Here is a 12633-nt window from a genome sequence, read left to right on the forward strand (position 1 = left end):
CAGAGGAGCCTGGTGAGCTACAATCCATGGGGTTGCAAAAGAACTGGACACAATTTAGCAACTAAAGTATAACAACTGGGCAGAATTCATGGATATAAAAAAAAAGTTATAGTCCCTGAGCCAAAAAGTGTAATACAAAGCGTCAAGATACGCACATATGAACTAACCAGAGAACAATTACAAAACAACTTACAGTATGACTCAGTGCCAACTAATGCAGCACTGATGGGAGTCCTCAAGAATCAACCATTGCTAACTTCCTCCTGGCAATACTTCTGGCCAATCCAGCTAACACAATGAAATTTTTAGGCAAGATGTGACAGTGAGAGAAGATTCTCATCTCAAATTCTTATCCTTTTAAAACACAGTACTGTCCCTGTTTAAATGCCCCTACAGGGAGGGCCTGGCGTGCTGTGATTCACGGGGTCGGGAAGAGTCAGACCCGACTGAGCGACTGAACTGAACTGAACTGAACTGAAGACCTTTCACTCAGAAAGGAAACAGACTATCAAAAAAGCATTGGGCTGGACCCTGGGTTTTAGTCTTGGTAAAAGCTCTGAACAGCTGTGGGACATCACAAAGTTTATTTAAATATCTGGCATTTTGATTCCTGATTTATAAATTAGAGTAATGATTCATTTAATTTACTGAGCCCTTAATAAATGAATGTTGTTTTAGGTGACAGAGATTTAGCAGTAAAAAAAGAGGCAAAGTCCCTGCCCCCAAAATCAGTAGAGAGACAATAAACAAATATATCCTCTAACAGAATGCAGTAGGAAGTCTGCTGGAAACACATAAAGCAGGCTAGAGAGGACAGGAAGAATGACAGGTGAAGGAGCAGGGAGCTGCTATTGCATATCAAGTGGATGAGAACACGTCTTTGATAGGAAGGCCATATTTCCTTCTCCTTGTGGCCTGAAGTGTATATATGTTCATGTGTCTGTGAACACATTGGCCCGCTTCTCCAGGGTCAGAGGAGAAGAAGTCAAATAACTGAAAATATGTCAAAAGTGCTTGGTAATTTACTCGGCAGTATGTAGACATAAGGTATTGTTATTGTCATTATAATTTCAGGTTACGTCTAAACTCCATAACTTGACATTTAAGATGCTTTACAAAACAATTTTCTAATCTACCTTTCCAGCTTTATCTCCACTCCCCTGTATAAACCTAACTTCCAAATAAAATTTTCACTTTAATTCACTTGGCAATTAATCATGTAGCTAATCACATTGCTTCTCCTATTGTTTCTTCTGTTCAAACCCTTTATTATTCTCATTTCCCACAAACCCTGTGTTCCTAATGATATTTTAAACTTGTGTATGTCAGTCTTCCTATAAATTCCTTAAGGTATTCAATAATATGATTTGGCTTTGCTTCATGTACTGGCATACTATTTATCATCACTCTGATAGTTATTATGCTTTGGAATATAGTGTTATACTCAATTTTGTATGGGTTTTGAACTGGTTTATTCATCATGGAACAACGTACCTTTGAGAAGCAGGATTTTTTTAAAAAATTCTGTATTGCTAAAATGAGCCTATAACTGTGGTTAGGACTTGCCTTAAGGACTACCTCAGTTCCATTCAAACCAATAAGCACCTCCTAATCCTGTGTGTCCACTTCATGACCACAATCCTAGCCATCCTTTGGCTTTTTCAAGGCCTTGGGGTTTCTCTTGCCAGTATACATTTGTTATTGTCTCTTGAATGACTTTCAAGTGAATTTTTATATTGAAAGAACTTCCCAGCAGTCTGAGAAATCAAGCTGAAAAGATGGATGAGTAAAATATAGTAGAAACTATAGGATAAGTACTAAGTGAAGCTTTGGTAGACATAATGATCCTACCAAAACAGCTAATCCCTGGAACCCCTGATTATGTTACCTTGCATCACAAAAAGGCCTTTGCATATATGAATAAATTAAGGATTTTGAGATGGGGATATTATTCTGGGTTATCTGGATTAACCCAAAATAATCACAAGAGACTTTATAAAAGAGGGATGCAGGAGAGTCAGAGTCAGAATCAGGGTAGAGGATAAAAGAGGTCTGAGTGATGTGGTCACAAGTCAAGAAAGGCAGGTCCCTCTAGAAACTGAGCAAAGAACAGTAAGGAACAGATTCTCACCTTAGAGCTTTCAGAAGGAATGCGTACCCCTGATGAACCTTTGATTTTACCCCCATAAAACCAATTTTCAGGCTTTGGACCTCAAAAACTATAAAATAATAAATTTGTGTTGTATTAAGCCACTAAATTTGTGTCAATCTGTTATAGCAACAGGAGAAAACTATTGCAAGAGACCTGGGTTTGATCCCTGGATTGGGAAGACCCCTTGGAGAAGGGAACAGGAACCAACTCCAGTATTCTTGCCTGGAGAATCCATGGACAGAGGACCCTGGCAGGCTACAGTCCATGGGGTCACAAAGAGTCAGACATGACTAAGCGACTAACAGGAAACTAATACAGTAGTTTAATAATTAAAAAAAAAAAAAATGCCCTGAGCTAGGGACCTGTCACAATCTAGCCCTTATCACATGTTTTTAGTTGTGTAATATCAGGAAAATTGCTCTACCTCAGTTTTCTTTCCTGTAAAGTAAAATTATTCCTGCCTTACAGAGTCATTATGAAGACAGATGAAATCATTCATATGAGCATTTTGTAAAGTATTTTGTGTTATGTAAACAGGAGGTATAAAACTTTAACTTAAGGCTTTCTTAACAAGGGTTGGGTATGAAAGGAAGACACCCATCCTTATATGTTACATCATAATCATTCTCAATAACCAACATGTTATTTTAGAAGTGGTAGAAGTAGCCTACTGCCGGGATGGCCAACCAGCACACTTGTCACAAACTTTTCTCTATTAACCAAACTGGACACGGCTAATGGGCTTCCCTGCTGGCTCAGATGGAAAAGAATCTGCCTGCAATGCAGGGGACCTGGGTTCAATCCCTGGGTTGGGAAGATGCCCAGGAGAAACGAATGGCTACCCACTCCAGTATTCTTGCCTGGAGAACTCCATGGAGGAGCCCAACAGGCTACAGTCCATGGGGTGACAAAGAGTCAGATACAACTGAGCAACTAACACACACACATAACATTCTTTGTGCAAGAGTCAAGACACAGCCTTAGACTCCTTCTTAACCTACCTTTAGGAAGTTGCAATCAATCATCTTGAGCTGGCATAAAGGAAGAAATTTATTACAATCCCTGACTTAGTGGTTTAGAAAGTTTGGGCCCTTGGCCAGCGGCACAAACAACCCCCTGTGAACTTGTTAGTAACCACAGATCCACAGGTCCACCCCAGGCCTACTGAGTCAGAACCTACATTTTAACAAGATCCCCAGGTGATCCCCATGAGTGAGAGAATCTCTTTTGCAGTGTTTTGAATTCCAGTTATGCAGTTACTACTGTGTGACCTGAAGCAAAGTGTCTAAATCATTGAAGCTTCAGTTTTCTCATCAGTAAAGTGGAGAATATCACTTCATTGGGTCCTTAAAAGAATTACAGAGGCTGCATATAAGGCATTTTGCACAGTGGCTGCCAACGAAGTCGGTGAACATTACCTCTTTTCAGTTTCATTTGCACCATCTGCAGCTGCTAACCACACTACACACCCATTCAGTGTTGCTGGAGCCACTTTGAGTGGACGCTTTCCAAAGCCATCCATGCCCAGCAGAGGGGAGTTGGGACGGCAGGGGGCAGGGGGCAGGGACACTGTCAGCAATGCCATCTCCAAATACGCGGGGTATCATACTTTTTGCAACACCGAGGAAACCTCGGATGGTCTCCTTGGTTTCAGATCTCTGCACTTGGCTCTACTGGAAACCGTGTGCTGGAGTCAAGACACAGCCATGGAGTCTGGTGACCTGTGGGTGGGAGCGAGGGCCAGAATTCCTGCGGAACTGCTCTGGGCCCCAGCCCTCTATCTTAATCTCCTTCTGAACTTTCCACCTGCTGCCGGTCTCCTTGCAGCAGCACCGCAACCCGCCAGCGGGTGCCCGGCCGCCCCCTGGACCGCAGCAGCCGCCGCCGCAACCCCTTCCCGCGGGACGGAAGGCTGGGCGGGGGCGCGGCGGGGGCGGAGCTCGGCGTCCTGCTGCCGCCGCCGGTGCCGCCGGTGCTTCGGCCGCCGCTGTCTGCGCTCCTGCCGCCCCTTCCTCGGATGCTCCGGCAGGGCAGACTGCCCGGCGAGGACAGATGGGCGCAGCCCGGGCCTGACGGACGAGCAGTCGGGGACGTGAACTCCCACCTCCAATTTGGCTCCGTGCCGGGCGGCGGCGGCTGCAGTCCCGGAGTGTGGGGTGGCCCCCGCGGTCTCCGCCCGGCTCCTGCGCGCCGCCTCTGCTCTTTGCATAGTAATTTCAGTTCCTGCTAGCACCCGGCTCCCTCCCGGAACAGGTCTGAAAAGGACCGCCGCTCCCGAGCCGCTGAGGCATCGGTGTGGCGCCGGGAGCCGCTGCGTGTGATATGCGACGGGAAGCCCTCGCCAAAGCGCAGGCAGCGGCCCCGCCACGCCGGAGACAGCCGGGCAACAGCAGGTAGGTGACCGGCGGCCGCGGGAGGAGACGCCCCCGCGCCACCCCTGCCCATCCTGCAATCCTGGGAGACCACAGCTTTGCGGTGTGCTCGGTACTCATGGGGGATGGATTCGGTCCTACATTTTGCCAGGTGATCCTTTTTGCCTGTTGCTCTCGTTCCCATCCCGTCCTGAGATCCTTTCTCGCAGGTGATGAATTTCTCGGCAAGGTCATTGCTCCCTTAGGCTCTGGCTTTGAAGGTAAACCGGCGAAGACGCCTGTTGTTCTTGGGAGAGGGGGATTTGCAATCAGGTCTGCACACTGTGAATATCCAAATAGGGGTGCGTGTGTGTGTGTGTGTGTGTGTGTGTGTTTGGCAATACTACACAGGCATTTTTCTCATTTTCCTACACTTACTCCGTTAAAGGTCAGCATACTATCGTTATATATAATATACACGCGTTTGTATGCGTGTGTATACACACATTACATATATAATTTTTCTTGAGATAGGCAGAGAGAAGGGCAGGCAGAGGTTGATAAAGGGAAATCATTGTAGAGACCTGTTCAACATCTAGAGGTGAACTTTGAAACCACATTAAATCAGGGTAGACTAGAGGCTATAAACAGTTCTTTGGAGATGGATTTTAGAAAAGAAATCACAGTGAAAAACACTGTCAACCAATACACACAAAAGATCCGAACGCCATCCAGGCAGATCGAAAAGATACAGGCAAAATTTCAGACGCAACAATGGGCAGTGAAAGAGTGGGGAGAAAAAGAGGGAGGAAGAATTTAGACACTGGAAAGTGATTTTGGCTGGCAGGAAGGCAGCAAAGTCTGGTCAGGTTTAAAGTGATTTTTAGAGGGGCCTTGGGGGAAATCTTGGCTTGGGGTGTAGGTAGTTCAAGGTTAAGATGATGTAAATGTCCTGAGAGTAGTATAGGTAGTGGGGAAAAGGTAATGGTTTGGAGGGGTAGGGGAGAAAGGAAGCTCTGAAAGTCATCGAGAAGCAACCACCTTTATTAAGGTATATACTCTTCTTCCTGTTAGAGCCTTATCTATTAATAAATATTTTTCACACCACATTTGTTAAAGATCCACTGGATCGTGTTTTCATTTTGTTTTTGCAAAGAATCTGGGTCACGGTGGGACTGGAGGAAGCAAGTGTTTACAACACCAGCAAGATTTGGAGAGAGAGTTGATTAAGGCTTTAGCTTCATGAAATATTTACACATCTCTTGCGTGGGCTTTTGTTTGCTCTTGTTGGTAATGCTGCATATTTTACTTTGATAATGCTTTGAGTATACTTCTTCTGAATGTGCTTATTTTCCAGTTATAAACTCTTCTCTCTTTTCCATTGTGTTCACCACTGGCCTGCCCTGAGTAGCAGCTGTGGGAATAAAGATATATGAGTCACAGCATAAAGAAGAAAATCTTCTCTGTTGCTATCTGGGAATGGCAGGAGTTTGTATTAGGGAATATTCTTTTCAAATAGGATCGCAAAGAACATTTTTCAAGAGCTTTGCTGCTTTTAGTTTGTTGGCAGGGTGGGGGGTAGGTTGTTGATTCATAAACAGAAAAAAAAGTAGTAATTGCCATGGCAAGCCTAGATGTTATATCACTGGAATTTATTCTGGAAATAGTGCAAAGGAACTTGTGAAGATACATGTGTGTGTGAGATTTCACCTAATCACTAACTAGACTATTGAAAATGATGAGGACAAAATCGCAAGTGCATAGCTTCATGTGGGAAATGGAGATCTGAGGCTTGGTCAGAACTCCCAATTGGAGGTCAGAGTGGGTTCCAACCAGCCGGTTTGTTTTTTTTTTTAATTAATTAATTTTTTTGGAGGCTAATTACTTTACAATATTGTATTGGTTTTGCCATACATTGACATGAATCCGCCCCGGGTGTACATGTGTTCCCCATCCTGAACCCCCCTCCCACCTCCCTCCCTGTATCATCCCTCTGGGTCATCCCCGTGCACCCGCCCCGAGCATCCTGTATCATGCATTGAACCTGGACTGGTGATCTGTTTCATGTATGATAATATACATGTTTCAATGCCATTCTCCCAAACCATCCCACCCTCACCCTCTCCCACAGAATCCTAAAGACTGTTCTATACATCTGTGTCTCTTTTGCTGTCTCGCATACAGGGTTATCGTTACCATCTTTCTAAATTCCATATATATGTGTTAGTATCCTGTATTGGTGTTTTTCTTTCCGGCTTACTTCACTCCGTATAATAGGCTCCAGCAGTTTTAAAATCTGAGTGATTTTTTAAAATTGCCTCAATACACTTGCCCAATATCCTTAATTATTTGTCCCTTCAAAATACCCTTGTTTGTGCCCTAAATAAAGTTGAAAGAATGTATTAGACACAGCTATCCTTCACTATATGAATTTCCAGTCACAAAATCTGCACCCTTCAGGGAAACACTAAAATCATGGTCATAGAATCATAAAGTCATGCATGATTGGCCTTGGAGGGTCAAGACACACAATTCCAGTCCCAGATCACACTCAAGCTTTTTCAGTGGCCGTTCTTTATGCGGTCACTTGTTGATTCATTTATGCCTTCTCCATATTTTTATCCTGAATCCAACATGGCCCTAGATTGTAGAATAGAAGTCTCAGCCTGTAAAACTCGGGAGGGAGGGAGGAAGAGCTAGTTAAGTGCTCCGATGGGAAGAGCACAGGGTGCTGTGAAAGTCACATTGTGGGAGAGGAGAGGAGTAAGGGCAGTCCCCAGGGATCTGAAGGATGAAGAAAGAGGACAAGGAGGGGCATTCCTTGTATAGGGACCAAAATATACAGAGGCCGAAGAAGAACGAGTAGTTCTAGGTGGCTGAGAACCTGAGGAGAGGAAGATGGAAAGATGGGGATAGAGAAGGAAGTGGATCCATCTTCAAACTGAAGTCCAGAAGAGCTGTTAACTCCTTTGATCCAGATGAGTTAGGTCAGTACATTCACACTGAGGCTCTGTGTTGTTCACATTACCCAAGTTTATCTCTTTTAAATGTCTGGAAACCATATTTACCTGAATTTACAATAGCCTGATTAAAAGGGATATGTGTCATTGAGAAAGTCAGAATTCTCTGTGCCTAAATTTCTTCATCCACGAAATGTCTACCACCTATTGTGCATATTGTGAAAATAAAAGAGAACGAGGGAATGGAGATTTGAGTTTTACAGAAATTCAGGGAATCTTATCTTTTGACCAGCAGTGCTGAGGGCAAAAGAATGGAAAATACTGTATATGCCAAGCATTTAATTGTCCCAGATGACTCCAAAAGCCAAAAAAAAAAGTAATGCAAGAAAAGTCAGAGGCCAATGGCCACAGATAATTATAATTTTTTTTAAGTAAAGGAAATATATATAGCAGTCCCAGAGTAATCAACTGGTCATAACCCACTGTGAGGTCAGTTTACTGGGTCTGATAGCATTTTTATTTTAAAAAAACAAAATGGAGTAAAACAATAGAAGGGTGAATAAATATTGTTCTTGTAGTAATATATGTGTGTATGTGTGTATATATATATATATTTATTTATACACACATTACCCTACTCCAGTACTCTTGCCTGGAAAATCCCATGGATGGAGGAGCCTGGTGGACTAATGTCTGTGGGATTGCAAGATCAGACCCAGCTTAGTGACTAAACCACTGAATAGCAAACTTGTCTTGAGAAAGGCAAGTCATCATAATTTACCAGTAAACTCATGGCAGTAAAGTCAGAAGACAGGGAGATCCTTGGGAACTAAATTAATTTAGAAAAGTTCAAAGTGGAGGTAGAACTTAAGGTAGTTTATGAAAGATGGATGGATCCAGGTGGGCAGTGAGGAAGAGATGGTGATATAGGAGGAGGAAGTAAAGAAGGAGGTGGGGATATGAGAGATTTATTTTAAAATCGTTTAAAAAAAGAAAAAACATGAGTATCAAGGTGGGGGGAGAAAATAACAGCAGAATTTCTGTTTAGACTAAAATACGACTCAAAAATTGTTATTTATTTTCTATCTAAGATTTCTTTTCTCAGTCCTACTACTTTAAGAAAGCTAGACAGAAAGGCCATAACATCAGTCACTTATGTGTTATTTTCTGCCATATTTTTTATTTTGCAATAATTTACTGGCTAAGCCTTGCTTCAAATGAATTTAATAGTTGAACTACTGAAATTATATGACACACCACAGTACAGCATGATTATTTCATTTCTCAGAACACAAATATAGTCTTTGGCACAGAGGGGCAAGGGTGATCAAGTGATTGTCTTACAAGGAGCAAACCCTGCTTCTGTTCTCAACACTCTTCTTTCCTGAGTGCCTTATAGGTGTAGCCTCCCATGCTCAATATTGGCAGCTCTGTGAAGATGAATCAGACCACCTGATACTCAGAATCCCAAAAGGAAGGGCAGAAACTGCAAGACTTTCTTTTACAGTTGCTCTGTGATTTGTCCATCATTTTAACTAAATCTGTAAATATATGTGTATGCATTTTGAGAAATTAACATCTACTGTAGCTAAACAGTTATTTTAAGAAGATAAAATCAGAGAAGAAAGTGCATTATATGTGTTTCTGAAAACTTTCAGTGGACTTCTCTCAGCTCTTGCTGTCTTTCCTAAGCAATAAAACAATCTTAGGAATTTGACATCCTCTTGAATAAACCTGTACCTTTAACCAAAAGAACCACTGACAGTTAAAAATAGAGCCTCATGTGCTTCAATTAGTTGATTTGGAAGGCAATCAAATATGGAAATTCACTTTTTATAAATATGTCTCGGACTTCTCTTTCATCTTTCTCCACTTCAGAATGTTTACATTAGTGATAATCTAACTTTTTTGCATGAGACAAGTCTGGTGTAATAAAAACATGCAGAGGCCGCATTTGAGTTGAAAAGGCATTTGTTAAATTTCATGGAGGAAGACATAAATATATACATATATATACATACTGTTACAATTCAAAGTACTGTCTTGAATGCCAGTGAGAAAAATTTTCACAGCTTTTGATCTGGGCATGTTACAGTTGGCAATACAATAGCAGCTTTCTAATTTTACATGCCTGTAATTAGACTGACATCTTTATTTTGAAGCTAGCAGCATAACTGAGGGCCTGAATTATTATTTCCAGTCAATAATAACTGACCCTTAGCTGGAGGCTTAGATGCTGTGACCTATGGAATCTGAATCTGTAGGTAGGGCTTAGAAATCTGTATTCTATAGTAGTTAACAAAGGATTTCAATAGCCAGTTGTGGACACTCCTGTTTAGTGTCCAGCCTTTACTTATAAGGAAGAGGAAAGATTACAGATGAGTCCCAGAGAAGTTAACAAATTGTCCTAAACCACTGGGGCAAAACAACCTAGACCCTCTGCTTTCTAATTCACTGATTCTCTGCAAAGGGGAGGAGGAGCAAGACCTGAAGTGAGGGTCTGAAGGGCTCCTGAGTGGTTCCGTTCCGTTCCATCGCTCAGTCATGTCCGACTCTTTGCGACCCCGTGGACTGTAGCCTACCAGGCTTCTCCGTCCATGGGATTCTCCAGGCAAGAATACTGGAGTGGGTTACCATTTCCTTCTCCAGGGGATCTTCCCGACCCAGGGATCGAACCCAGGTCTCCCGCATTGGAGGCAGACGCTTTTAACCTCTGAGCCACCAAGGAAGGGGGAGGGAAATCCAATTACTCCTGCCTCCTCCTTCCTGGATTGTGAGATCTTTGTCTCAAGGGTCTAATGAGGCAGAAAAATTTTGAGGATCTACTGTGTGATCTGAGACCAGGTACTTTCTTGGCCTCACAAATCAGATTCAATTTTAAAATGTTAATTCTTGGGTCCTAAACCTCGAAGATCCCCAAGCCATCCCTAGGAAGATTGCTTTAGTCAGTAGTCACTGCCTGTGACATTAGCAGAACCAAGCAAATCCTGAAAAACCTCAAGACTAGAGAGTGAAAATCTGTAACGTCACAAGCACCTTCAGGGACCTCAGGACTGTTGCTAATTCAGTAATGGAAAGCTGGACAGAGACCTCCAGAGCTCCTTAAAAAATCGCATTTGCATATACTAATTTTCTGGAGGGAAAGGAGTTAGAGAGAATACCTTTATTTTTTTTTTTAAGCCTGAATTGCAAATGGTCCAACAAAGTAAGAGATCTAGTTTAGGGGGTATTAATCAAGATGGTTTATGTGGCTAGAATCTTGATTTTTTTTTTTTTTTTCAGAATATTGACTTCTAAATAGACTCAAATTAAGCTAACCATATTGTCTATGGGAGACTCTTTCTTTATAACATAAAACTTGGAGTAAATGAAATGCTTGAGGGAGTTAACTGTGTTCAGTATATTTTCTGAGTAATAAGAGCATCTTTTTGTTTGAATTCTTGTTGAAATTTTTTCTAAAATCTAATACCCTATGCTTGTGTGTCTGCCTTAATAAGGAAAATATGGCAAATATTATCAGGATTCAGAATTTTGTATCGCCTCTGGGTTTTTATTCTGAATTATATCTGTGTAGGACAGGGCTGCTGAATATAACATAGGATTTTTGAACTGTTTTTTATTCATTCTGATGTAAGTATGTTTTCTCATGTATGTTTTAAAAATGTTTGTTATTGTTCAAAAATGCAACAGATATTTGATTCATTGTGGGTTTTACTTTGTTGGACTTTGATCTTTGCTTTTGCTATTACATCATTTTGGAACACTTATTTCTTCATCTGAAATTAGTTTCTCAATCCCCTCAAAACATGGTTTAAAGCTCAATTAATTCAGCAACTCTCCACGCTTCTTTAGACCTGTTTCTAACTACTGTTTTATACATGAATTTGTAATTTATCCTTACTTGTGTTATTCTCTAAGCAGGCCTTCCTTTGAGTCCTATAAATGATTTCTCCTTGAAATAGGCAAGCAAAAAATGAAGTGACTAGAATTTTAATGCTGATGATAATTTTAATCAGAGCTAAGGTTGATAAATCGATGTACATTTCCCCCTGCATCCTTGAATGAGTAAAAATTGCTTATGACAGATGGGTGTGGAGGACTGGCCTTGTTTTCATGTTGAACAAGTTCTGAAAGCAGTCAGAGAACAGAAAGAAATCTGTCAGTGTCAGGGTCAGGGGCTAAGCTCTGACTGAGTGAAAATGCCTCTGCCTTTTCCTTTCACTTGGGGGATGATTTCTTGCCTGTATATATAGATTCTCAGAGCGGGAGAATCCTTTGTTGTGAGCATCTGAAGGGCCTGGTGTGCTTCACTTAAACCTCTCAGACAGTTTTAAGGATGCATGTGTGTGCTGTGTATGTGTGTGCTAAGTTCCTTCAGTTGGATTCTTTAGTGCTGAGCCACCAGGGAAGCCTAAGAATGTAGGTACTAGATCAGAAATTGAGAACTGGCTAGCAGGAAGATCATGTTCTATCTGATCTGCAGGTATTTCTTTTTAATTAAGCCAATATTTAAAAATAACATTTATTATAAAAATGAAACACCAACCGACACTCTCTAAGCCAGAGTTGAGTAACAGTATGTGCCTTTATTACATTTCAGACTTTATTACACTTCAGACCCCACTGCTCCCTATTGTCTCCCTGACGCTGAAACTGCGCATAATCCCTTGTACTCAACAGCTTCCCTTAATTGTGCAAGCTATTGATACTGGGTTCTCAAAGCCTGAGCTAGATGTTTTCTGAGTACCACTGAGTTCTCCAGTGCTCTGAGTGTGTTCATGAAATTGATGGGACTCTACAGAGTAGAGAGATTATTGTGCAGTGTGTATTTAATTCCTATACACGCTCGTGAGAATCTAAACAGTTCTCATCATCAAAATATGTAGATTCTGTGAAAGGGTAATGAACGCAAACTGAGTTGACCTGGTCTGTTAAGAACAGACTAGTGGAAATCTTTGTTTGCTTGCATGCTTTTTACGGTACCACATTAGAAAATATAAAACAAAGAAGCAAAAAGTTTGATCAGTTACAGTTTTACATTGGATTGCTTTATGTATTGAAGTACAGTTGAATTATAATATTGTGTTACTTTAAGGTATACAGTAAAGTGATTCAGTTATACGTGTGTGTGTGTGTGTGTGTATTCCTTTTCAGATTCTTTTTCCTTCTG

General features: G+C 41.6%; 1 protein-coding gene across 1 annotated transcript in view; it reads left to right on the plus strand.

Moving 5' to 3' along the window:
- The first annotated feature begins 4105 nt into the window (after positions 1 to 4105).
- GPRIN3 (GPRIN family member 3) overlaps positions 4106 to 12633 on the plus strand; it is a 78765-nt gene continuing 70237 nt past the window's right edge. The window contains exon 1 of the mRNA XM_055434774.2: positions 4106 to 4545. The gene's annotated coding sequence lies outside the window, so the exon portion shown is untranslated. The remainder of the gene's footprint in view (positions 4546 to 12633) is intronic.

This window comes from Moschus berezovskii, chromosome 5 (assembly GCF_049115385.1).
Source record: "Moschus berezovskii isolate FMDL1 chromosome 5, NW_MosBer_1.0, whole genome shotgun sequence".
NCBI lineage: Eukaryota > Metazoa > Chordata > Mammalia > Artiodactyla > Moschidae > Moschus > Moschus berezovskii.